Source organism: Ambystoma mexicanum, chromosome 8, assembly GCF_040938575.1.
Source record: "Ambystoma mexicanum isolate Mex_15411 chromosome 8, UKY_AmexF1_1, whole genome shotgun sequence".
NCBI lineage: Eukaryota > Metazoa > Chordata > Amphibia > Caudata > Ambystomatidae > Ambystoma > Ambystoma mexicanum.
The window spans coordinates 96,196,847-96,221,680 of NC_090929.1; the positions used below are offsets into that span (position 1 = coordinate 96,196,847).

At 45.5% G+C, this 24,834-nt stretch overlaps 1 protein-coding gene across 1 annotated transcript in view; it reads right to left on the bottom strand.

Annotated features, from left to right (window-relative positions):
• LOC138471657 (uncharacterized) overlaps positions 1–24,490 on the bottom strand; it is a 219,405-nt gene extending 194,915 nt beyond the window's left edge. The window contains exon 1 of the mRNA XM_069609386.1: positions 24,353–24,490. The gene's annotated coding sequence lies outside the window, so the exon portion shown is untranslated. The remainder of the gene's footprint in view (positions 1–24,352) is intronic.
• Between the last annotated feature and the right edge of the window lie 344 nt (positions 24,491–24,834).

Sequence of the window (24,834 nt, forward strand, 5' to 3'; positions counted from 1 at the left end):
TATTAATTACCCAGTCACTTTGATCAGAAAAAACGTGGTTATAAATATGTCAGCATAACACTTTTATTGTGTCTAGACTAAGAGATATAAAACGATAGAAATAATGTATCTTATCATCAGATTTTAAAATCAAGAGATTGATGTCAATCTGCGAAGGATACAAAATTAAAGAAAAATAATAAGTAAATAAAGAAGAGATCCTTGGAGTGTTGATAATAAAACATCGGGGCAGCAAGAATTTATAGAAATTGTAAATGTAGGAAAAAAAGAGAACATTATTGCATAGATTTAAGTATTTGTTGCGCTAGATGGAATTACCATGCAAAATACTTCGGACCCAATAAACGGACAGACTCAAAGGAGATGGTAAAATACTTCTTTAATCTCAAGAAGTAAAGCAGGACGAACATACACTCATCAAGTTGATTCATGCAGAATCTCAATGATGTCATCCTACGTGGCAAGCAATAAAAACCTATTGAGAGGTGGGCTTGGATTAGGGGATCATCTCTACCTCTCCCCTTTCCCCTTCCTCGCACCTCCGTCCATACGCATGCATGACGTGAATGTACTAGGACTAGTAAGTTTGTGTGTCCTGTCGCCCCCCCCTCCTCTTTTTCTGTTCCCCCCTCCCTAGCTTGGTCGCGACTGTAACACTTCATGCACTTGCACTAGGAGAAATGTCAGGCCTAGTTTTTTTCTGTTAGATCATTCGGAAACTTCAAGGCCTAAGAATGATTACTGTGTTCTCTTGCTCCCTTCCTGCCTTGAAGTGCTTTGAAGCACTTCACCTGTGTATAAGCGCTGTATAAATAATCAATTTCAATTACCTATAGAAAATGTGCATGTTAGTCTGTCATTGGTGGGCTCTTATCTGTGGGACACACCCTGAGCTATTTCTAGACATGTGGTGTAAGGCACTCTTCATTGCAGAAAATGTAGCAATAGAATAATACTTTGCAATATTGTATGTAAAAAGTGCATGGCAGGCTATTCTAATTGGTAGGTAACCCAAATCCGACCTTGGACATTAGGCTTGCAAGCAGCACGTACATAAAAACGAAAACCAGGTGGTTGGAGATACGTCAGTTCTTTCTTTGTTTCCCAATTAGGCCATCCTCTTTCATTGGCAGTCTTCATGCCAGTGTCTTCTATTTGAAGGTTGACCTTGCCAATCTGCACAGTCTCCGGACATCCGAGGGAGTGTAGGTAAACCGCTATCTTAACTTCAGGCCTAATGAATGGTCCTTTTTTGCGACCCCTTTATCAAGCGTTGTAAGACCATGAATTTGTCAATTTCAACAGTGTTTTTATCCTTATTTATTTATTTATTTATTTAGCATTTTTAAAGCGCTCACACAGCCTGCGGGCATCGAGGCGCTGTTACAGGAATAGTTTGTTTTTTCAGTTGCGTAATTGTTTTTTTTTTCTTAGTTGCGTATTTATAACGCGCTTAAACATCCAGAGGTTTCTAAGCGCGGACCCGGGGATCGAACCTGTGTTGCTTCATGTCGTCTTGCTTCCAAGACACGCACGTTGTCGTGTCCTTTAGAAACCTGCTCACTTCATTCCATATTAACTCTTGTGCTCTGTAATCACCCAATATTTGGCATCAGTAAATGTTCGTGTTCCTCCTAATCCTTAGAAAATATGTCCTTGCGCATGGTCTGCTTATGAACTCCCTTCATGCTTTTCCTTCATTTCTTGAAATAGCATCCTTGGTTCAAAGCCAATGTACTCCCTTATTTCGCAAGGAAAACAGCTTCTTCATCATCTTTCCATATTAAAACTCTGGGCTGGCATTTTGAGGTAACTGGGTTGATTTACATGAGCCGACGTCCATCTTGTTCTGATTTTAGTCCTAAATGTTGAATATATACCTCCCATGAGCAAGTTTCTATGTATTCCTTCTACGTTGCATTTCAGTGCATTTATAATTATTGACCCAGGGGTCACTTCATTCTTCTTTGTATTTGTAACTACTGCATCATAAAGTATATGTTTCTATTACTTCTTGAGTCACATCGTCATTCTTAAGTATTTTTAAATCATTACAGTATAGGGTCATATATCTTCTTTCGGACATTCTTTTGCTGTTATAAGACTTTGTTTAACATACATTCATGTTGCGCATCATTTTATTCATAGCGGCTATTCGACAACTCAGCAAGGACCATCCCTCTTGGTAAGTTTATTACATTGTTACAACGTGAGGGTATCTTCTGAATGGCTGCCTGAGTGCATATCATTTTTCATACAATCATAGGGACATGTTGCATAAACTTGTACATGGGTTCCCAATTGTAGCTCCTCGTCTGTTACTCCAATAGGGGGAGGGGGTGTTGACTAGGGAGAATGTGTCCACTTGCTACTCTACATTATATTGGATTAAATAAGTAAAGGATGAAAGACCTGGTGAGTATTGACAATTGAAACCGACGTATCATTATGGGGGACACTCCCGTTCTACATCTATGCAGGAGGACACTACCAAGATACACATGTAAGATTAGAAAGTATTACACAGAGTGGATAAAAGTACGACTAATAAACACATGACATGACTGGTACACACATGACATGGCCTCAAGAAGGCTCATTATCAAAAATTATATTGTGTCATATAAAAACACTTGCATGCTACATATAAAGGGAAAAAGCTGCAGAAGAGATTGGCTGTTTTAGAATAATGGAAGATGTATCCAAGAAGGAGTGGATGATTAATCAGCATAGAGGGGAGGATTTAATGCCTTTGGCTCCTTTTTCCCCCCTCTTGAAAACATGAGTACAGACACTCAGATACAGGGACTTCATTCTTTAAAGGAATTAAAAGCAGTGGCAGGGTATGCTAATCCGACATACCAGCCCACTGCTTATAACAGTGAGGACAATATTGGAAGAAAGCAAAAATAGAGAACCCAAGTATATGTCAATAAACAGTGTGATGAGAGAAAGGATAGACAAATAGAGATAGAGGAGGAAGTCAAGAGACAAAGAGAAGTGTAGGACAAGGCCAAGGAAGTGACAATAGTACAGAATGAATGAATGGGAGGACAGATATTACTCAAGCTAGATGACAAGGGCATTGATGGGTTAGAGATAGAAAAGAAAGGGAAGAACAGGAAAAGAAGGAAAGAGAACAAGAGAAAGCATACAACGAGGAAAAGGAAAAAAGAATCAAAAGGAAGAACAAAAAAGGAATGATGAGCAAAAGAAAGAGAAGGAGAGACTAGAGGAGAAGAAACATGATGAGATTGAAAGAATGTAGGTTGCAATGAAGAAGAGAGAAAGAAGAGAAAAAAGGGATGAGAAGAAGGTGGAGAAGAAATTAAAAATCCTCACTAAAATCCTCAGTCAACAGCTCCTCTGTTTGAAGTAAGGTTTGGTTTGTGGTAACCCGGGGAGCACAAATGGGTTCCCCTAACAGAGCTGTCTTTGCCAAGGGATAATTGTCGGTCTCAGAGACCGAACCCTCCTCATTGGCTCTGTGTGTAGCTGAGTTTTGATTTTCCGCCAAGTCAGGAGTAAAGAGGAGTTCGGCATCCGTAAAAACAGGCCATTGATTATCCTGGGTCAAGGCAGAAGAGGTCTTCCTGGCATTCAGATCCCTGCTTTCCTCTTGGCACTTTGCCAGTGCCATTGTCAAGCCAGTTTCTTTCAGCCTGAAGTGCCACTTTATGTTTTTGAAGATGGCCAGTGATTTGCTTCTTAGCTTTGGTTCGTATCCAGCACCTTTGTTTCACTTGGAGGCAGGCTCCTGTGCTGCCGAGGACCCGGCCCTCCGTTGGGTGGTGTAGTTTTAGCAGGCATGCACTCCAACTGGAGCCCATTGCTATGTTCAGGGACCCGCTTCTGCCGCACATGCCTCCTCCCCGCTTTGCGCTGCTGCCGGGTTATCTGTATTCGTAGGTGTTGGAAAGTTTATTGGTGTTGGACCGAAGTTGGCTCCGGGTCCTTGAAGGTCCCTCCGACTCACACCTCGGGTCCACCTCCACTCTGCAAATGCTCAGACAACACTCTGCTATGCTATGCAAGTCAGGTTTTGTAGGATCAGCTGGCAGTGGCTCCTCCTCGATGACTGCAGTAGAAAGCAGACTTCTGAGCACCAGCAAAAAAAAGCAGCAGGCCGTAAGGAGTGTTTACTGACAACACTCAGACAACAATCCGATTTTAGCCAGAAAGCACTAAAAAGCAGTACAAAATGGTGAATGCATAGTTGGAAGCAAACCTAAAATCGATTTTAGCAAGAAAGCACTAAAAAGCAGTACAAAATGGTGGATGGCCATTCGGATGCACACCTGAAATCGATTTTCGTTAGAAGACACTAAAAAGTAGTACAAAATCGTGGATGCACAGTTGGAAGCACAACTAAATCAATAATAGCCTGATGGTGTTTGGCACTCCGCCATGGAAGAAGAAACCATGTGTGTTTGCTGGCACCATTTTCGGTCGGGAGTGAAGCAACTGCATCAGGATCATCACTCAGTGCCCCGATACCTGTGTTGTAGTGTTAGGGTCAGGCAGGAGGATAATAATCCAGATCTGGCTGCTCCCCATTGTTTTGCCCACCAGAGGATGTTAGATTATATAGCGATATCAGCAGCTAATGTCCATACACAATGGCACGTATTATGGAAAGCAGATCATGCCTCGCCTCCATGGGGCTCACTCACAGCTCAGGTCACTCACTGAGAGCCTCCCCGCAGCGGCCAACCACTCCCGTTGCTCCCAACACAGGTGGTCAGCCCGGTCTCTCCACGCCAGAGCAGAGTCGTTCCAGAGCCCCAGTGTTTTTCGGCAGCAAAAAAGCTGCAGTCTTACTGGCTGCCACTGTCTCCAAAAATACTCCTATGCCAGTGACTGAGTTCAAGCTGGGGGGTTCGGATGACGGCTTGGCAGTTGGGCGGGTGACCAGATGTCCCGGTTTTTCCGGGACTGTCACGGTTTTTGCTGCTGTGTCCCGCTTTCTCAAGATTATGTTTCCTTTGGAAACTGCAGTGGTCCCGGTTTTTGGTAATCGGTTTTCATAGTTGACAGGCATGAATGCACAATCTCACACAGAAGAAATGCGTTTTACAACTTAAGATAGTGTTAGTTTGTGATAAAGTAGTTATAATATGTGTTTATTTGAACTGTAACACTTAAACCCGCTTCTCCTCCAACTGCTACTGAAGTGTTGTGCTTTGACAGCCACTTTCAAAGGTTAGTCCTACTTTTATGTTAGTTGCCCTGCCCCGGTTTTTTACTTTTTAAATCTGGTCACCCTATGATGGGATCCAATCTCCCGATTTAGAACACTGGACAATTGTCGCAGCTCTGGCCCCTTGGCAGGCAGATCAGCCAAAAGCCCAGAGCCCAAGCATCCGCTGCAGGGTGCCGCGAGTTCCTCCCCTCGGCAGCTTCAGAGCCGCAAACGACCTCACTCCACGCCGCTGTCGGTGAAAATAATTTCTATATTTAAAATAATAGAACATTATTTTCAGAAAAATGCATGTCACAGGAAAGGAAGGAAACCTATGCCTTTATTTTCCTTCCCCATTGCCCAGTACTCACGGCACATTAAAATGTGATTCTATATCACTTACATAGGGGCAGTCGGACCAGATGGCCTGAATTGCGGCCGGCCTGGCTGACTCCTACTTTTGTCTATGGCTGGGTTCTGTAAGTCCTCAATACAATTTTGAAAGTTTGCTGAAAGCTTTGTGAGCACTAGAGTCCTACATTTTCTACAAACCTACACAATTTTACTTGCATGTGAGACAAAGATACCAGTTCAATGTGTCTTGGCAGAGCATTCCTTCACCAAGCATACAATATTACACATCTACTATGAACCAACAATTCCTATAGAATCAGAAAGGTTTAACTTAACTAGATAGATTCCAGCTTGTAAATCACATGCTGAGGGAATAGGAGGCTTTCTTGAACCCACAGAAAGGGGCATTGAGGGAGGACTGGGATTCAGGATGGCAGCAAGGTCTAATGAGGCTGTGGTCTGGTCCCCCCACCCCGCATAGGACCAATGCTAGGCTAGTTTCATCCAAGACCTGCAGCCAACACCAACACTGCCCTAATTCTTGAACACAGGTGCAACCACTCACTAAGAGCCCAGTCTAGGCACAAAACTGTAAAACCGAAGGAGCCCAATCAACACGTGTGTGTTGAAGGAGCAGGAGAAACTGACTGGAGAGAGTTGGAGAAAGCAGGATTGAAGATGTAGCAGGCTGGAGAGGTGGCCGCAGTTGAGAGCAGGAGTAGGTACTTCAAGATCTTCAAGGTGACAGCGGAATGATGACGCAAGCAGAGAATATTGTGGAAGCCATGAGGAATGTCATGACCAAGGGCTCAAGGGAAGTTGGCAATACCCGAGGGATGGAGGATGCAATGAAATCAGGGGCCAGACGTGGCACAGCAGAGGTGGTAGCATCAGGTGGCAAAAGTGATAAGGATGAGGTGGTAGAGCAAACATTAACTGATGAAGGGGAGTGTAAATGAAACAATGCATTCCTTGCGCTCCTTTCTGAGAATCTGGCGCTTGGAGCTTTTCTCCCAAAGACTAGAATTTTAGCTTACAACCCTGATTTTCTGCAAACTCCTAAATCACTACATTGTGTCAAAATTGAGAGGGGAACCCCTGTGGATAAGTAGGAGAGCAGGCCAGTGTACATCCCATGCCCCAACAAATGGAAGAGCCCAAAAATGTGACAAACACCTGTTTTATTCAACAAACCCCTATAAAACATGGACAGCATGATCAATAAGCAAACATCTTTGGCTCTAAAGTAACGTTAAGCTTGGCAGTACCTTAAAAAGGGATATGCATCACAATTGATGTTTCATTTCACAAAAACCTATAGTGGGAAGGGATTGGTTAAGGGAGCCAGCGAGATATAGGTTCTATATGTGTTAGTACATTCATTGGCGACTCTCTATGTGATGGCTGCTCCTGAGACCACCTTCTAAATTGCTACCAGTGAGTACATTTCATCTCTACAATATTCTATTGGACAAGTCAACAATGTGTAGAGCACTGTTGATGGGACATAGAGATTGGCCAGTGGTGTCTTTCTCAGCCATGGCACTTTGGAAGGTTACCAGCACTTGAGCACAATAGGGGGTAGTGAGAACGGCACCAAGTTGCTACTTGTCTCAATAAGGTTACCATTTCTGATTCCCTGGGCCACAAGCCAGGACGTTTAGCTTTCAACACTGCATTACCTTGAGTCCATTGTCCAGAGAACTGAATGGGATTGAAGGTCTCAGTATGTTAGTGTCTGACTCTAATGAATAGGCATTATCCTCCAACTGTAGGTCACGTGTGTGGAGACCACATTTTGGATTATCCTGCTCAGCATTTGTCTAAGGCACCCACGTGTGTCAGCTTTCAGCAGTGACATCATTTGGTTTCATCATCTTGATCACAGCTCGTTCATGTCCTCAAAATCCTGCAAGTTTATTGCTTCTTCGATTGATCCAGGATAAGGGCAATAAGGTTGCATTAGTGAATAGCGTCTCTTGCGTCTGCGGTATAGTAGTTGTGATGGCGTAGATGCCATAAACAATGCACTTCTTCTACTTCTCGAGATGGTGGAGGGGCCGAAGTAACGAACGCCACATTCATTTGTCTCTCTTCAATTACAAGCCTGCCAACTGCAATATATAAGGCAACTATGTACAACCGGTGGTGATTTTGAATCTATTCATTTCAAGGAGTGTAATGAGACCATACAGGTCTGGTTATAAGTCTTACCCTGTTCGGCCATTTTGAGACCCTCTAGGGCTTGTTGTGAATTGTTAACCCCTTCTCTTCCTTTATTTGTTACTTATACTGAATGGTTTACATGTGTATGATCATTGCAGCTATGTACTACATAATGTAGGGAATTACAGTGACTATTCATGTGTTGGCATTATGGGTCCTACTATCACATTAGTTATTCACCTGAACCCACCCTCCCTCCACATATATTTGCAGCAAAAATCGTTTTATAAATTAGATTAAATCGGATTCACCAATTCTTCCACGGTCAAACCATCCGTTAAACGACTTGTCTATGGTTCCCTTTTTTCCGCACCCCTTCTCCTTACAGGTACTGAGTTTACCAGCAGGTAATAGTCTACCTTCGGTGGAGAGGGGTGGGAAGAGTCAGCCTTTGGCCCTTTCCTGCATTTATATATGAATTATATTTTGTTATATGGTATGTTTAACCCTACCTATGCATTTGATCTTCTAGCAACTCTCTGCGTAATTCTTTTTATTAAAGTGTATATTTTTCAGTGTACCAGTGTGGTGCATTTTCTGGGCATAACTATTAGGACTGATTGTCACCACCTGCCAGCCTTCCTGGCTGCTCTGCCGTAGCTAGCACCTTACAGAGCTTGTTCTTTCCTATGGCTGGAAACCATGTCTTGCCTCTAGATGAGATGTTTTTACATTCCTCACCAGAGGTCTGAGGCAACATCTCATTAGCAAATGTATAGTTATTTAAGTTGGAAACGTACTCTTAGGCAAGCTGATAGCCAACCCACCACAATGCAATAGACATGCTATTTGCATGTATTACACTTTATCTGAGATTGACTGCAGCACTTGAATCCAGGCAGATCAGAGTTGTAGCGACACATGATTTTGTCTGGCAGACACAGGCACTTGCAAGTTGGCTGGGGATGTTGGGTTTCTTGATAAAGAACCTAACATCGGAGTAAAGAAAAAATAATGTAGGCCAGATTCTCAAAGAGTAATGCAAATGAAAAGAGAGCATAGGGTGCACTTGTTTAATTTGTGTTACTTTTCGAAATGCAAGGGTCACCTTATTTTCAAATAGGACCTGGGTGTTTCTTCGGGGCTGTGTGGCAGCGCAAAAGATGCGCTAGCAAGCCCGCTTACATTTATTAGTGTCAGGGGGACTTCCATCAGGCCCACAGCTGCAAAATGTAAGCAAAAAAAGCATTCAGATCCCTGTTGCTTGGATGGAAATGCAAGTGTGACAGCCACTGTTAAAACCACAGTTGTCACATCTTAAGAAAAATGATTGACAGGGTCAAATATTTTGCACATCTCCCTGTGCCTCTTCTAAACAGGCACAGGGGAACGTGCCTCATTTCTGTGCATTTCAAAGCACATCCCATTTGTGAATTTAAAATGCACATTGCAATGAGCAGAAACAGGTTTCCCATGTTTTCATCGCAGCGATTTTAAATGTTGTCTTTTTCCCTGTGGTGTTTTCACCACCGCCGTTTATACCACATTTTATTATTGAATGGGGAGTCCCACTCACCACTTCACCCTGCCAGCCACCTCCCAATCACCTACCCCAAACACACAACACATATATTTATTTTAAACACAAATGCGGTTAACAGAGCCGCTGTGAAAACACCACAGGGAAAATGCCAATGTGTAAAAGTGCTGCAACGAAAACACGCTAAGCGCCCATTCTCCTCCTTATTTGTGCAAATGCAAAAATGGTGTGGGAAAGTGCCTCTGAATGAGCCTGTATGTGATGCACGCATGCAGGTGCCCTTTGAGAATAGGGCATGCATGTTTGGGCACAAGTGATGAGATGCAGTGATCGCAGTGGGACATCCGGTGGTCAGGGAACAGCTGCTCTGTTGCGGCTGGCCCTCTGCTACGAAAAGGAAAGTGAAGAAAGAGGTCAAAATAAACGTAGGGAAGTCAATCTCTTGGTTCATGCATGCGAAATTGAGTCCGGACCATGGCCAGCACCATGACTGCCAATTGGTAACCTGCATGGACTCATGAAAGAATGCGATTACCAGACTGAGGGCCTAATTCATGGAACATTTAGCAGGGTCCAAAGTGACTTTGCACTGCCAACAAACACGTTGAACCGATCCTAATTCACAGAATGGTGCAAAGTGTATTTTTGTGGAGCAAAGTCAATTTGCACTGCAAAAGTACCCTTTGCACTACATTAAATGGGACAAATTCACAAAAAGCACTAAGTAGCATGGACGTAGGGCCGGATTCATGGAATTTTCTGCAATGTGCAAAGTGACTTTTCACTGGTGCAAAGCGACTTTGCACTGCCAACCAACACCCTGATTCAAAGTGCATTTTTGCACTGGTCACTTTGCACTTTAAATATACACTTTGTACAGTTCCATGAATCAGGGTGAAGTAGTGCAAAGTGTATTTTTGCACTGCAAAATGACTTTGCACTGCAAAAATACACTTTGCACGGTTCCATGAATCAGGGTGTTTGCACAGTTCCATGAATCAGGGTGTCTGGTTGCAGTGCAAAGTCACTTTGCACCATGCAAAAAATTCCATGAATCAGGCCCTAAGCCCATGCTGCTTAGTGCTTTTTTTAAAATTAGGACCATTTTGCTGGGTGCAAAGAGTACTTTTGCCATGCAAAGAGACATTGTGCTGCAAAAATACACCGTGCACCACTCTGTGAATTAGGCCTGTTTCAACATGTCTGGTGGCGCGCAAAGTCACTTTGCACCGTGCTAAACGTTAAGTCTGTCCAACAAGGTGGTCACTTGAGGGCGGGTTGCAAAGATTAAACAAGCATTGGCGGCTTATATAGAAAACACTTGCTTTGATTCTGGCTCACTGGCCACCAATATCCAGCAACATATGAAATGCCTTTCTGAATGCCATGCACTCCCTTTTATTTTTAGTTAATGTGATTGCCAGACGTACTAGAGTTGCAGGGCCAATAGTATAACACAGTTGCAGTCACTCCCGAGTCAGATCCTCCTGAAGGCAAATCTGCCCGTGACAAATTATAATGGTATTCTTAGTGAAGGCGGTGGCAATTCGTTTTTTGCAACTCTGGCATTCATATTAAAGTGTTTGCATTTCTGGAGTGGTGAAGTAACTCTGGTATCTGAGTTGCAGTTTCTCAGAAAAACAAAGTAATGTTGCTGTTAGTCAAGATAACCACAAGAAAAGTATTCCTACACAAATACCCATTCTCTGCATTACACTGGGTCTCATTACGAGTTGGGCGGTAGCCCTTGAATGTGGTGGTAACAGGGTTACCACTCCATTTAAGGGTCTGCCCAATCATGAGTAGGTCATGTTTACCACCAGGTCAGAGCTGGGGGTGAACACGCCGACAAAATGCTGATTTTTGGCACAATTACCACGCAGTAATACCCAATGGGGGATGGGGAATAACGTTTATCGGCCAACTCGTGATCCGGCGGTAATACCGCCAGACGGGTGGGCGGTAACACAAATGAAGTTGGGAGAAATGTAGCGGTAACACCACTACCATCGCATTTAAGGGCCATCACCCAACTCGTGATCAGGCCCATTGTATTATACCATAAAAGCACATGTACACACTGTGCATTCACAATGGTGCCATACATAAAGGATACCTTCATAATGGCACAATGATTCATGCTGCCCCACTGAAGGTCGGGCGACCCTCGTAATGGTGCAAATATGCATGCCGCCCTGATCGATATCCACTAAAGAGTTGAGATGGCAGTCACCACTTCTTCCTCCAGGAAAGGCCAGCATGTGGGGGAGCCATTGGAAATGAGGGTGCCAGTCCAAGGCTGCATGCGAGTACACACAGGCTGTGAGATATCACTTTCATTGCAGCGCTGAGCCATGCATAGATGCTTCCGCGCCTGCCTCCACATGGAGAGTGCAGGCAGACATATAGCGATGCATAGTTAAGAAGTAGAAGGGAAAAGATGGGTGGTTAATGCATGTAGGTGAAAGTGGGCTGTCACTGTAGTCTTCACTGTGTATGGTCATGGCAAAGAAGAAGGGAGAGCATTGGGGTCTCCACCACAGATACAAGCATTGCCACTTATTTTAAGATGTTTTGGGACACGCTGCTTTTCTTGCACTGTTTTGAGGTTAGCAGTTCTGAGTTGAGTTAATTGCTGGAGCTGCTTCCTTTCATGCTGAAAGAATATCATGGGGCCTGTCAAAACTTTCTGCGAGTGCTTCTCCCCCTTTCACACTGTTTGTGCCCAAAGCAAATCGTCTCGACTTTCGCAACTATATATGCCAGCATTGCCGCCGTAGATAACATTTTCATGATACTGGAGGCAAATTACACATGCCAGAATGGCCACTGTACAAAACATGCTGATTCTGATAGTGCCTAAACAAATATGAGACCTGTGTCAGGAATACATGCCCACACTCCGTCCACTACTGTTATGCTGCCAGTGCCTAACAAAAATCATGCAGTCTATACACTGCCCCCCCCCACTTTCACACTGCTTGTTCCCAGACAAAATCATGTCTCTATCCCAATTCTTTCTCATGTTGCGCTCAGCGTCGCCCAACTGCTAATTTCTCTCTCTCTTTCTCTCTCTCTCTCTCTCTCTTTCTCTCTCTCTTTCTCTCTCTCTCTCTCTTTTTCCCATTGACATGTACCTCGTATTATCTGCTCGTTCCCTTGGATCTGCTTCTTTTCTGGAATCAGAAGTGCAGTCACTCAAGGTCTCACAGAAGACTATGAGGTCAGGGATTTAGAGTCAACGAACCCCTATGGACCTGGAAACCTAAGTGCCACCTGTTGACTGCTGCAATATAACACCCATGCTGAACCTTATGCTTAATAGCTCTCTGTCTCACATAGGGGCCTGCAGGAGCACCTGTCCCTGCAGGCACAAAGTGGTATGTCATTAATCGTATTGCGCCTTGAAACACTTGTGTAGGCGCATTATAAATGCCCAATCAATAAATGTGTTTTATCACATTTTTGAAGAAATGATAAAACCTCATTGAAAAGAAACGCATTTATTTATTATGAAAAGGGAGTAAAAGCTTTTTTTTTTTTTTGTATATAAGAAAGAAGCAATTGTCTACAGAGGCGCAACCACAAACCTGCGAGGTTCCCTGGGTGATGTGTGTGTTCCTTTTATCGACTTCATAAGGGTGAGCGCCAGCCACAGCCCTGTCAGAATCCATGCATGTTGCCCAAAAGGTTCTGGTGATGTAAAAATATGTGTCCCTGGCTCCATGAGATGAACCCATTTAATTATCAGAGGTGAATGTTTTCGCTTCTGCACAGGATCGGACCGGGCCCTAACATGTTCTCAGGCACCCATGAAAAAATGTCCCACAGTCGCAAATGGCAAGTCATTCCTTTTGTGACAGACTGTTCAAGTAGTACCCAAGGATGAGATTTTTGATCAAATGTGATTCAAATTTTGCATTTTATGGAAGATTGATTCAGTAACCCTGGTCAAAACTACTAGCCGCATGGTGAAGTGACTTATCAAACTGGCCCACATCGGCCAAAAAGTGGCCCACTTTCACAAAAATAACTGGTCCCACACTAGCATTTTGTGTTTTTGGTTCAGGCATTGCCCTATTGGCCAGTCCGAGCCTGCTTCTGCATAACACTACTGTACGTGCAAAGATGCTGTTCAATCTGTGAATTCAAAACTGTGCCAACGTTATTTAGTCAGGCAAACCAATGTCCATGTTTCCCACCCAGCATTACAGTGTTAGTCATGCTATTGTTATTGTATCTTAACAGTATTCAGACAGAGAGCTCTAAAATCCTTTTCTGGAAAACTCCTGCCTTGTAGTCCATGTAATCCTGTAGTGCATGTCACGTTACATGCTTATCGGGATTACACATGCTTGACTGCACGTACAGCACAGAGAACAGTGCTTAATTTGTAAAAAAATAAGTGCCAGTGCCCAAAAAATATTGGCCCCATAATGCCGGGCGCGGTGCTGCCCCGCTGCCGGCGCCGTCCCGCAGTGCGGACGCGTGCCCCGCGCCAGTTCAGTGCTAGACCTACCTAGATCGGCCCACCAGCAGCCCATCACACTGCTGCTGCTCCATGTCACATGTTTGGCGCTGCAGCAACTGCTGGCACAGGCTAGTAGTGGGATGGATGGGGAAGGGCACACATCGGTTGAGAAAGTATAATGCTTTAAAGTTGGAAAACACTTACTTGTTATGGTAGGTGTAGTGGTTCCAGCATTCCGGTTTTTCTTTATTAGTTTGTGTTTGAATAGGGAATGTTCACAGCTCAACCAGAGTTGGTGGAAGGTATCCAGAGGAGTTCTTGGAGCTCCCCAATGGGATGGATTGCCGTCCCAATTTGGGGTCCGTTTTGGTTGTCTGGAAATGTTCTTGCAGCTACAGAAAAGAAGGACTAACTGGAGTGTATTTGGAGTACTCCAGTACTTTGACTGGTTGTCTATGGAGTTCCTCAGCCTCCTCTTGGATTGGGACAGCCATTTAAAGTTTTCTTTATGGTTGTCTTAAAATGTTTCTGGTTTCAAAATAGTTTAAAACATTTCAATCTTTGCTGCTAGTTGAAGAAAAGAAGACATTAATGCTCTCCCCAGTGATCTATACATGGAGCCGCTGCTAGCCCTCCAAGTCGCACCTTCACCAATACGCCGACGACACACAGCTATACCTAAAGATAGACTCCATCAAGGACACCCATAGGCTCAAAACCTGCCTCTCGCTGATCCAGTCTTGGATGTCCAGTGCCTACTTCATGCTCAACCCCTCCAAGACCGAATTCCTACTCCCCACCTACACCACCGAACACCCAGACATACAGACCTGGCTATCAACCATGAACTCCGAGGGCTTCACACCCGAGCTCACCTTGTGCGCCAAGTCCTCAGGTTCAGTGAAAATTCCACCAATTGTAAGCGCAGCCAGTGATCAAAAAAAGTTGAAAACTTAAAAGTACTGAGACTTGAAGTAGCGAGATCCTTGATAAAATCACTTATAGAAAGAACTCAAATGTAAAATTGAATATTTAATGTCCATATTCAAGGAGTCCGAGTTCTGTGCCAACACGTGTTTCGACCTCCACAGGTCTTTCTCAAGGCAACGCTCTGCTCATGATAAATGATACAAAACAGTTACATGAATATATTGACCACATTGAATATCACCAGGTCCCCAAATAGGAAATATTGGCAGAACAACATGTCTATGAGGTACGCGTCCATTTATATTATGACATTACCAGTGGAGCATTTGGAATTGATCATCTTTATGAGATTAATGTTTCATTATATCACACATAGGAAGTGAATATCTTTGAAGTGGAAACACATCAGAGTATTTTTGGAAACAGGTAATGTATGAGAAAAACCTACAACTCAAGTAACTAACCCTTTGTTTTAGATGCATCAGGCACTGCTTGTGCTCGCGAATACTATCACATATAATTGAGTATAATCTGCAAATACACATCACGTTATCCTTATCCTTACTAACTGAGCGTTGGATCTTTATGTTTTTGGGTGTGGTGACGCTGACATCCTCTGGTGGCACTAGATTTCTGGTGGTGACCGATGTGCTTTAAGGGACCAATTCCCATATATATTTTTGAAGATATATTAGTGCTCCATATTGGACTTTTGGTGGTGACTGATGTTTTTTACTCTAACATTCTCATTGTTAACTCTAATCATAACATCATCTCTAAAAATGTGGGTTTTTGAATATAGTTTCTGGTCTGCCATTTTTTCTCTCTCTTTTTTCTCTTTACATGTACAAATGGTGATGTGATTCCTGTTAATCTTTTGTTTATCTGGTTTTGGTAATGTATTTACAATGGATTATTATTATTTTTGTGTGCATTTCATTGCATTTACCATTTGTCATTTTTGAATTAACTTTCTTTTTGCCCTGAAATACTTCACCTTTTCCTATTTGGGGACCTGGTGATATGCAATGTGGTCAATAAATGAATGTAACTGTTTTGTATCATTTATCATGAGCAGAGCTTTCCCTTGAGAAAGACCCGTGGAGGTCGAAACACGTGTTGGCACAGAACTCTGACTCCTTGAATATGGACATTAAATATTCAATTTTACATTTGAGTTCTTTCTATAAGTGACTTTATCAAGGATCTCGCTACTTCAAGTCTCAGTACTTTAAGTTTTCAACTTTTTTGATCACTGGCTGCGCTTACAATTGGTGGAATTTTCACTGTTCTTTCTCTTCGTTAGTATGTACTGAGGTGCTTAGTATTTCACCATAGGGCTGCAGCCAGCCGTAGCACAATATTAGCAAGTTCACATATAATCTAATTGCTCAAGCGCTTCCATCTCCTGGCATACCTCAATAACTTTGTTTAAGTCCTCAGGTTCCACATCAACAAACAACTCTGCTTCAAGACACACATAGCCATGAAAACAGACCGCATCAGCTCACCCGCCTGCAAAAAGTCAAGCCCTTCCTCCCTCCGGACAGCTTTAGATCCACCGTTCAAGCACTGGTCCTATACTACCTGGATGGGGGCAATGCACTCCTCAAAGGCCTCCTGCCATCCTTCCTTGTGTCCCTGAGAAGTGTCCTGCATGCCTCATCAAGGGTCTACCGTCACGGCCGTTGACCGCTGATGGTTGTGGAGGAGGTGGAGGTTGGGCCGCCGTTAGACCGTGCCGCCACGTATTTCGTTACGTGTAGGCAGCGGTCAAGTGTTGCTTCCAAGATGGCCGCCGCCGGATAGTATTTACTATACGGCGGTAGGGCATCTCGGCGCGTTCCTCTCCGTTGCTTGCGCTCCTTAGTGCTTTCTCTGGGTGTCTGTTTTCGCCTGTTTGCTTTCTTGCCTTCCTTTTGTTCCTCCCCGTTGGATTCTTTTTCTTCCATTTTTTTCCCTGCTTGCCCTTTCATTTTTTGGGATATTTTTGTTTCTGCTCCTATTCCCGCCTTCCTTGCTCCTCCTCCTTTCATTCTGCCTTTTTCAGCTCCCGAGGGGTTATTTTCACTGTTTGTCCTTGCCTGGGTTCTGTACCCTTAGTCTGCTCTCAGCTGCACACAGAGTATCTTGGAGTCCTTCGACGCTATTTCCGTCCGCTCCTGACCAGCCAGCATCCTTTTCATCGGTCATCAGTCTCTGCAACTGTGTCTTCTGTGACCATCTCCATTCCAACCAGGGTTTTTTTCTGCCAAAGGCTTTTTCCCCTGCTGGCTGTCACGGAGGGGGTCACGGTGAGTCCCAGACTCTGGGTCATGGTGGCTTCTTTCCGAGGCAGACCGTATCTGCATGAAAAGAAAAAGCCCACCTCCCAAAAACTTCAAAGAAGGAAGTCGGACATACCCACGTCACCAGGTGAGGAGGTGAAGGAAAGGTAGGGGGAATTGCTACATTCTAGCATTGAAGACAGCACTGAAAGCCAGCTACCTAGCATTGATAGTTTGCAACGCCACGAAGAAGTCAGGGCCACCCCACAACAGCTCCAAGAGCTGGTGGCCGCCGTCCAAAACCTCAATGCTGAGGTTCAAGCTTTAAAGACCGACAATGCGGCTCTCCAGCAAAGAGTAGCCGCCAGGGAACAACAGGCACAGGATTTACCCCCTTAACCTCTGGTTTCAGGAAAGTTCGATGGCTCAGGATGAAGGATTTCCTGGATGCCTGTAACATTCACTTTAAGTTTAGACAGAATGCATATTCAACTGATCATACAAAGGTGGGGTTTATGATCACCCACATGACGGGTAATGCCCTGCCTTGGGCAACCCCACTGGTGTCCCGAGATGATCCAGTCCTACAAGATTACGCCGCTTTCAAGGATCTGGTATGGCCGACTTTCCTCCGAACTGAGAGCGCGCATGTGGCCAGCGAAGACCTTCTGGATGTACGTCAAGGTAGCTCGGATTTACTCACATACATATCCACCTTTAAGAAGTTGGCAGCAGAGGCTGGCTGGCCCGATACGGTACAATGCACCGTATTTCGTAGGGGTCTTCGGGAGGAGCTAAAGGATGAACTCGCCAGAACGGCTCGGCCCAATACTTTCTCGGATCTCCTTACTACAGTCCAAAGGATTGATTTCCGACTCCTAGAACGGAAGAATGAGAAGAAGATCCAAAGCATGACATCCTATCCTGAACCACGCTCCTCAACCTCCTCATCTGCTACGCGAGCCACTGGTGAAGAACCCATGCAAATTGGAACCACTAGAGCACCTTTAACCGCCGAAGAGAAAAAGAGGAGATGAGAAGGGAACCTACGTTTGTACTAAGGTTCTGCAACCCACCTCGAGATTGTCCTGATGTGCCCCCAAAGAGGTCGGGAAACGAACGCCCTCGGTAGTTGGTAGGACGGACTATCGAGGGGCTTATGCTTGTTCCTATGCTAATCTCTCAGTTACCTCTTCTCAAGTGACGGATGATGTACGTCTTATGGTTATAGTCATTAAGATACGCTTCCGTGAAAAAGGAAATTGACACCCAAGCATTACTAGATTGTGGGGCAGCCGGAATTTTTTTGGATACCTTATGGGCGGATAAGGTGGGTCTTCTCAGGATTGCCAAGAAAGAAGACCAAAAGGTGGAAGGTGTAGATGGAACCCCTTTATGTTCTGGTCTCATTACGCATACTACGGAAGAAATCGTAGTATCCATACAGCAGCATACAGAGTCAATCACCTTTGACATAACCCGTGCAGCTCATTTTCCGGTAATACTGGGAATAGGATGGCTCCGTAGACACAACCCTTTGGTGGATTGCACCAACAATCTGCTGAGTTTTCACTCAAGATATTGTCAAAAAGAATGCCTACCTGAGCCTTCATTTGAAGAGTTAAGGACTGTGGCGGTTACCGAAGGGAGTTCTATTCATTGCATTCCAGGGAGCTATTCAGAATTTGCTGAGGTCTTCCAGGAGCAGGTTCCCATTCATCTTCCCCCTCGTAGACCCGAGGACTGTGCCATTGACCTAGTCCCCCAGGCGTTGGTTCCTTTTGGGAGAATTTATCCTCTTTCTGTGTCCGAGAAGGCTGTACTCCGAAAATATCTGGACGATAACCTTGCCAACGGACTTATACACACATCAAAATCGCCAGCCGGAGCCTCTTTGTTTTTTATACCCAAAAGAGAGACGAAAGAACTGAGACCCTGCATCGACTATAGGGGGTTGAACAAAGTGACAATAAAGGACCGTTACCCGATGCCCATCATATCAGAGATCCTGGAAGCTGTACAGGGTTCAGTAGTCTTTACAAAACTGGATTTACGAAATGCCTATCATCTGCTCCGCATAAGAGCCGGGGATGAGTGGAAGACCGCCTTTCGCACACCCTACGGTCTGTTCGAGTACCAAGTTATGCTATTTGGCCTGGTAAATGCGCCCTCGATTTTTCAGCGGTTTATGGACAGGCTATTTTCTGATTTGTTGGGTCAAACTACGTTGGTCTATCTGGATGACATTCTGGTCTTCTCGCGCCATCAGGAGGAACACCACTTACATGTTAAGGAAGTCTTACGCCGACTATAGCATCATCATCTGTTGATTAAGCCAGAAAAATGTGCCTTCTCCCAATCTTCTCTGTCTTACCTGGGATTCATTCTGTCCAAGGATGGTATCATTATGGACCCTACAAAGGTAGATGCCATAGTCTCCTGGCCGGCCCCAGCCTTAGTGAAAGACATCCAGCGGTTTTGGGTCTAGTGAATTTTTATCGAAAGTTCATTCCTGAGTTCTCCAGGCTCGCTCTTCCCATAACCTCACTGCTAAAGAAGTCCTCCGGACCTTTCGTCTGGTCCAAAGAAGCTAATGACAGTTTCCTTGATGTTAAGCACAGATTCTGCTCGGCCCCGATATTACGACAACCCGACCAGTTACAGCCCTTTATAGTGGAGACGGACGCCTCGGCAGCTGCTGTGGGTGCTGTTCTCCTTCAAGGCAACCCAGACCAGGAGTAACCGATTGCCTATTTTTCTAAGACACTGAGTCCCAGCCAACGCAATTACTCGGTCATTGAAAAGGAACTCCTTGCTATGAAGTTAGCATGCTTGGAGTGGAGGCATTTACTACAGGGAAGCAATCACCCCTTTTTAATACGAACGGATCACAAGAATCTGCAAATTCTCAAACAGCAGGAATGTCATAACACTCGACAAGCAAGGTGGGCCCGTTTCTTTGCCCAATTTGACTTCTCCATCACATTTATTCCCGGATCTCAAAATCAGATCGCTGATGCCTTATCTCGTCGAGACGATGTTGACACCTCCTACAAGAAGGAGCTGATGTTCCCCCATACTCGGATCCTAGCTGTGACGACCTCCTTTTTGCAAGATGTTAGAGAATCAACCGCTGCAATTCCAGTCCGAGGCCTCGGAGACCAGCCTGTCGAGGAGAAGGACGGCTTGTATTTTATAGGCGGAAGACTATTCATCCCCACCAAACCACTTGGACAACGGGTCCTTCAGTGGTGCCATGACTCCAAGACTGCTGGTCATCGAGGAGTGCGGGGTAACCTTGAATTGCTTCAGAGGTCGTTTATTTGGCCCGAGATGAGAGACGGTACTCAGACTTATGTACAGGCCTGCTTGAAGTGTCTCCAAAGTAAATATTCTACCCAAAGGCCGTTGGGGTTATTACAACAGGGTCAGGCCCCGCCTGATCCTTGGAAACAAATATCTACTGACTTTATCGTAGATCTGCCAGCATCTCGGGGTTACACTTGCATAATGGTCACCGTGGATTCTTTCACCAAACCCGCTAATTTTTCCCCTTTAGCCAAGCTACCGTCAGCTTCGGAGATGTCCGAAGTATTCCTTAAAGACATCTTTCGGCTGCATGGTCTCCCTCAGAAGATTGTGTCAGATCGAGGGAGCCAATACACTTCCAAATTTTGGGCTGCCATGTGTAGCTTGTTGGGTATCGAGAGAGCGCTGTCCTCGGGATTCCATCCCCAGTCTAATGGCCAAACAGAAAGGTTAAATGGGACATTGGAACAGTACCTAAGGTGCTTTATCAACCGGCAGCAGGACAATTGGGTAGACCTACTCCCCACTGCCGAGTTTGCCTATAATGACTCGGTACATACGGCTATCGGAATTAGCCCTTTTCTTTGCACCTATGGGTACCATCCACAAGCCTTCGTACCTACCTATTGGAACAACACCAAAATTTCATCTCTTGAATCCACTTTGGAGCAGCTCAAGGAAGCCCAAAAGACTGCCAGAGACAGCCTCCTAGAAGCTAGCAGACATTACAAAGAGCAAGCGGATAAACTTCGAAGGCCAGTCCCTGCGTGGAGTAAGGGCTCCAAAGTCATATTATCCACTAGGTTCTTGCCTCGTTGGGTTCGTCCTTCAAAACTCTCCCCTCGATTAATTGGTCCTTTCGAGATACAGTCAAGGATTAATCCTGTGGCCTAAGGCACTGAGAAAGATCCATCCTGTGTTTCACTCCTCTCTGCTGTGCCCGTATTTCCCGGACGTTAGGAAGCAGGAACGTCCAAAACTATGGACCTTACCTAATCCAGCCTCAGACGAATACGAAGTCTCCCAGATTCGTGACTCCCGGTATTACAGAGGTCGTCTTGAATATCTAGTCCACTGGAAAGGATACCCATCATCTGAAGATACCTGGGAACCTTTTTCTCATGTTCATGCACCCCGCTTACTGCGCAAGTTTCACAGATTGCATCCAGGTAAACCCGTGGGCCATGCCTTTCGGAGGGGGCATACTGTCAAGGCCGTTGACCGCTGGCGGTTGTGGAGAAGGTGGGGGTTGGGCCGCCATTAGACCGTGCCGCCACGTATTTCGTTACGTGTAGGCAGCGGTCTAGTGTTGCTTCCAAGATGGCCGCCGCCGGATAGTATTTACTATACGGCAGTAGGGCGGCTCGGCGCGTTGCAACAAATTGTTTTCCTCTCCATTGCTTGCGCTCCTTAATGCTTTCTCTGGGCGTCTGTTTTTGCCTGTTTACTTTCTTGCCTTCCTTTTGTTCCTCCCCAATGGATTCTTTTTCTTCCATTTTTTCCACGCTTGCCCTTTCATTTTTTGGGATATTTTTGTTTCTGCTCCTATTCCCGCCTTCCTTGCTCCTCCTCCTTTCATTCTGCCTTTTTCGGCTCCCGAGGGGTTATTTTCACCATTTGTCCTTGGCTGGGTTCTGTACCCTTAGTCTGCTCTCAGCTGCACACAGAGTATCTTGGAGTCCTTCAACGCTATTTCCTTCTGGTCCTGACCAGCCAGCATCCTTTTCATCGGTCATCGGTCTCTGCAGCTGTGTCTTCTGCGACCATCTCCATTCCAACCAGGGTTTTTTTCTGCCAAAAGGCTTTTTCCCCTGCTGGCTGTCACGGAGGGGGGTCAGGGTGAGTCCCAGACTCTTGGTCACGGTGGCTTCTGTCCGAGGCAGACTGTATCTGCATGAAAAGAAAAAGCCCACCTCCCAAAAACTTCAAAAAACGAAGTTGGACATACCCACGTCACCAGGTGAGGAGGAGGAGGTGGAGGAAAGGTCGGGGGAATTGCTACATTCTAGCATTGAAGACGTTGGCACTGAAAGCCAGCTACCTAGCATTGATATCTACGCAGATACAACTACAATATCCCGGCTCTCATCGACCTTCACTGGCTTCCATAAATCTCCTTCAAGTCTTGCTGCATCATCTATAAGGCAGTCGCCCTCAAGTCACCACGGTACCTTGCGCAGAAACTCTGCATCTACAGCACACCACAAGAAGCCAGAACATGAGCAGACTATACATTTGCTGGTGCAGAAAGGATCAGAAAACAAGCCTGCTCTGTCTACGCCCCAAGAGTATGGAATCTCCTCCCTATCGGCATCAGACTTGCCCCCACAATTCAGAAAAGAGCTCAAGACCCACCTCTTCAAGGAGTCTCTCCTCAACACTTAGGCCATTACCCCACTCCTCCCCGCTACCCGGTACAGCTGTATCCCATTCTCTGTCCCCCCTCTGTATCCTACCCACACTGTATATGAAAAGGACTTGTACATCTGTAATGTTGTACACATCTGTAAAGTGCTCCGTTATTTATCTCTATTGGTGTATACCTCAGTAAAGCACTCCGCTGCTTCTCGGAGCTAGATCCGCACTCAAATACCATAATGCATAATTCTTGCGTCGCTCAATAGAATCTAAACCCCTGCTCACGTTAGTAAGGGAGTTGGCCACTGTGGTACAATTTGTAATTTATGCCCAAGCCAATGTTATGCCCCAGTCAGACCCCGGAAAAAGGACAGCAACTGATTACCTGGTTAAAGGCTAATTAGAGAACACAATACAAACTAAAATAACAAAGACAAACAAGTATTCCTGCCCTGAGCTCTAACCATGGCACCCACACATCACATTCTTTTTAGTACTTCCGATTTACCTGCATCAAAGAATCAACATTTTACTAACGGCAACCCTACTGTTCCTCTCACACGTCCCAAAGTGCCGAAAAGCCACATCCATAGCATAAGTCGCGCTACACACTACCATAAAGCTGTAAATATCACAGCTTGAAACAGATAACTGGTGCAAGGCGGGGAGTGCGACTGGTTAATGCTCACCTCTGCAGTATATAATAACAGACTGCAATTGAGCAGGAGCAAGAAGACTGCGGCGGAGGTCGGGGAGTAAACGCTCGCCCTCGCTGAATACAATACAGCCAGAAATAGAGAGGCAAGCAGATAGCCGGCTGAAGGCCTGCTTAACACGCTTACCCTTGCAGCGCGCAACCCAGACGGAAAAGCACTGTGTGCGCAGAGAGCAGACACCAGCAGACATATCATTAATGTGATTAGGAGGAACACCAAGCTCAATTCGCGCACGCCGGAGAAGTCCACGAGCATACTGTTTTCAGCACTCCTTTGTTGTCTGTACAAATTTCAAAGGCTGGTTGGTTTTAGAGCGCCGTCGCCGTGTAAACATCAATAGACATTTCCCAGGCACTGGATAATCGGCATTCGCAAGCGCTGCACGGCAAGGAGATGTAAATGCGGAAAAGCCTCGCCGAGTAAAAGCGGCCAGGAGGCCTGCATCCCACTGGAGGGCCGGGAATAAAGAGACACACACCCGCACCAATACCACCCCCCCCCAACCACCCAAAAACACCACCAGGGAGCATTCCACAGGAATGGCAATTAACGTGGCACGGCGCCCAGCATTATGGGGCCAATATTTTTTGGGCACTGGCACTTATTTTTTTACAAATTAAGCACTGTCCAGCACTAAAAATAAATGGGCATTCATAGAGCCGCCGCCCCCTCCTTCCCTCCTTTGCACCCTGTGAGCCGTCAGTCAGTTGCCCTCCTAAAGAAATGCAACACAAATAATCACAACAAAAGAAGCAGAGCCGAGGAAAAATGTACAGGCAGCAAACTTTGTCAATTACCCATCATGCTCCCCGCCCCCTGCCCCCACTCCCGGGGGGGGTCACACACTGCACTCGCAGTCGGGCCGCGCATGGTGGCATTTCGTGCACGGCACACGACGCCGCCCACCGCCGTGAATGTCATGATGTCAATTGACTTGAGCATGTACATTTCACGGCGGCGGGCGGGGGCCGTGGACGCAGCAGGTGGGCCGAAGTCTGAACACGAACAAACAACAGATAGTGTGTAAAAAAAAACCAGTAAAAGTTTCACTTCAATTACCTTATCTTTTTCTTTATGGCGCTGGCCCGCGTTGTTCAGCAAGCGCGGCCTGCCCGGTGCCCGCCCCTGAGGAAGAAGTAGGCCGGGCCGCAGAGCACACAGAAGAAGGGAACACGAGTCTGATCACCCTGGGCCTGGCCTCACCTCACCCCACGCCTTAACAAGTGAATCCTGCCTCTGCTCAACAACAGAGACCCACGCGACTCACCCACACACTCACGTCATTATGTAATTTCACTGGCTGGAGCCTGGAGTCAACAAGTTAACAACACAGCCAATGAAAACTGTACATTTTGTGTTACTATACAGAATGTATCAGATACTGCATAGTAACACGGTTTTCATTGGCTGTTGGTTGTTGTGTTGAACTCTGTAGGCCCAGCCAGCCAGGAGCCATGTCTCTGCAAGTAGCAGAATGATTTATTGATCATGAAACTTAAAGTGTGAACAAACAAAGGAATTACACGTGCGCCAGCCTCATG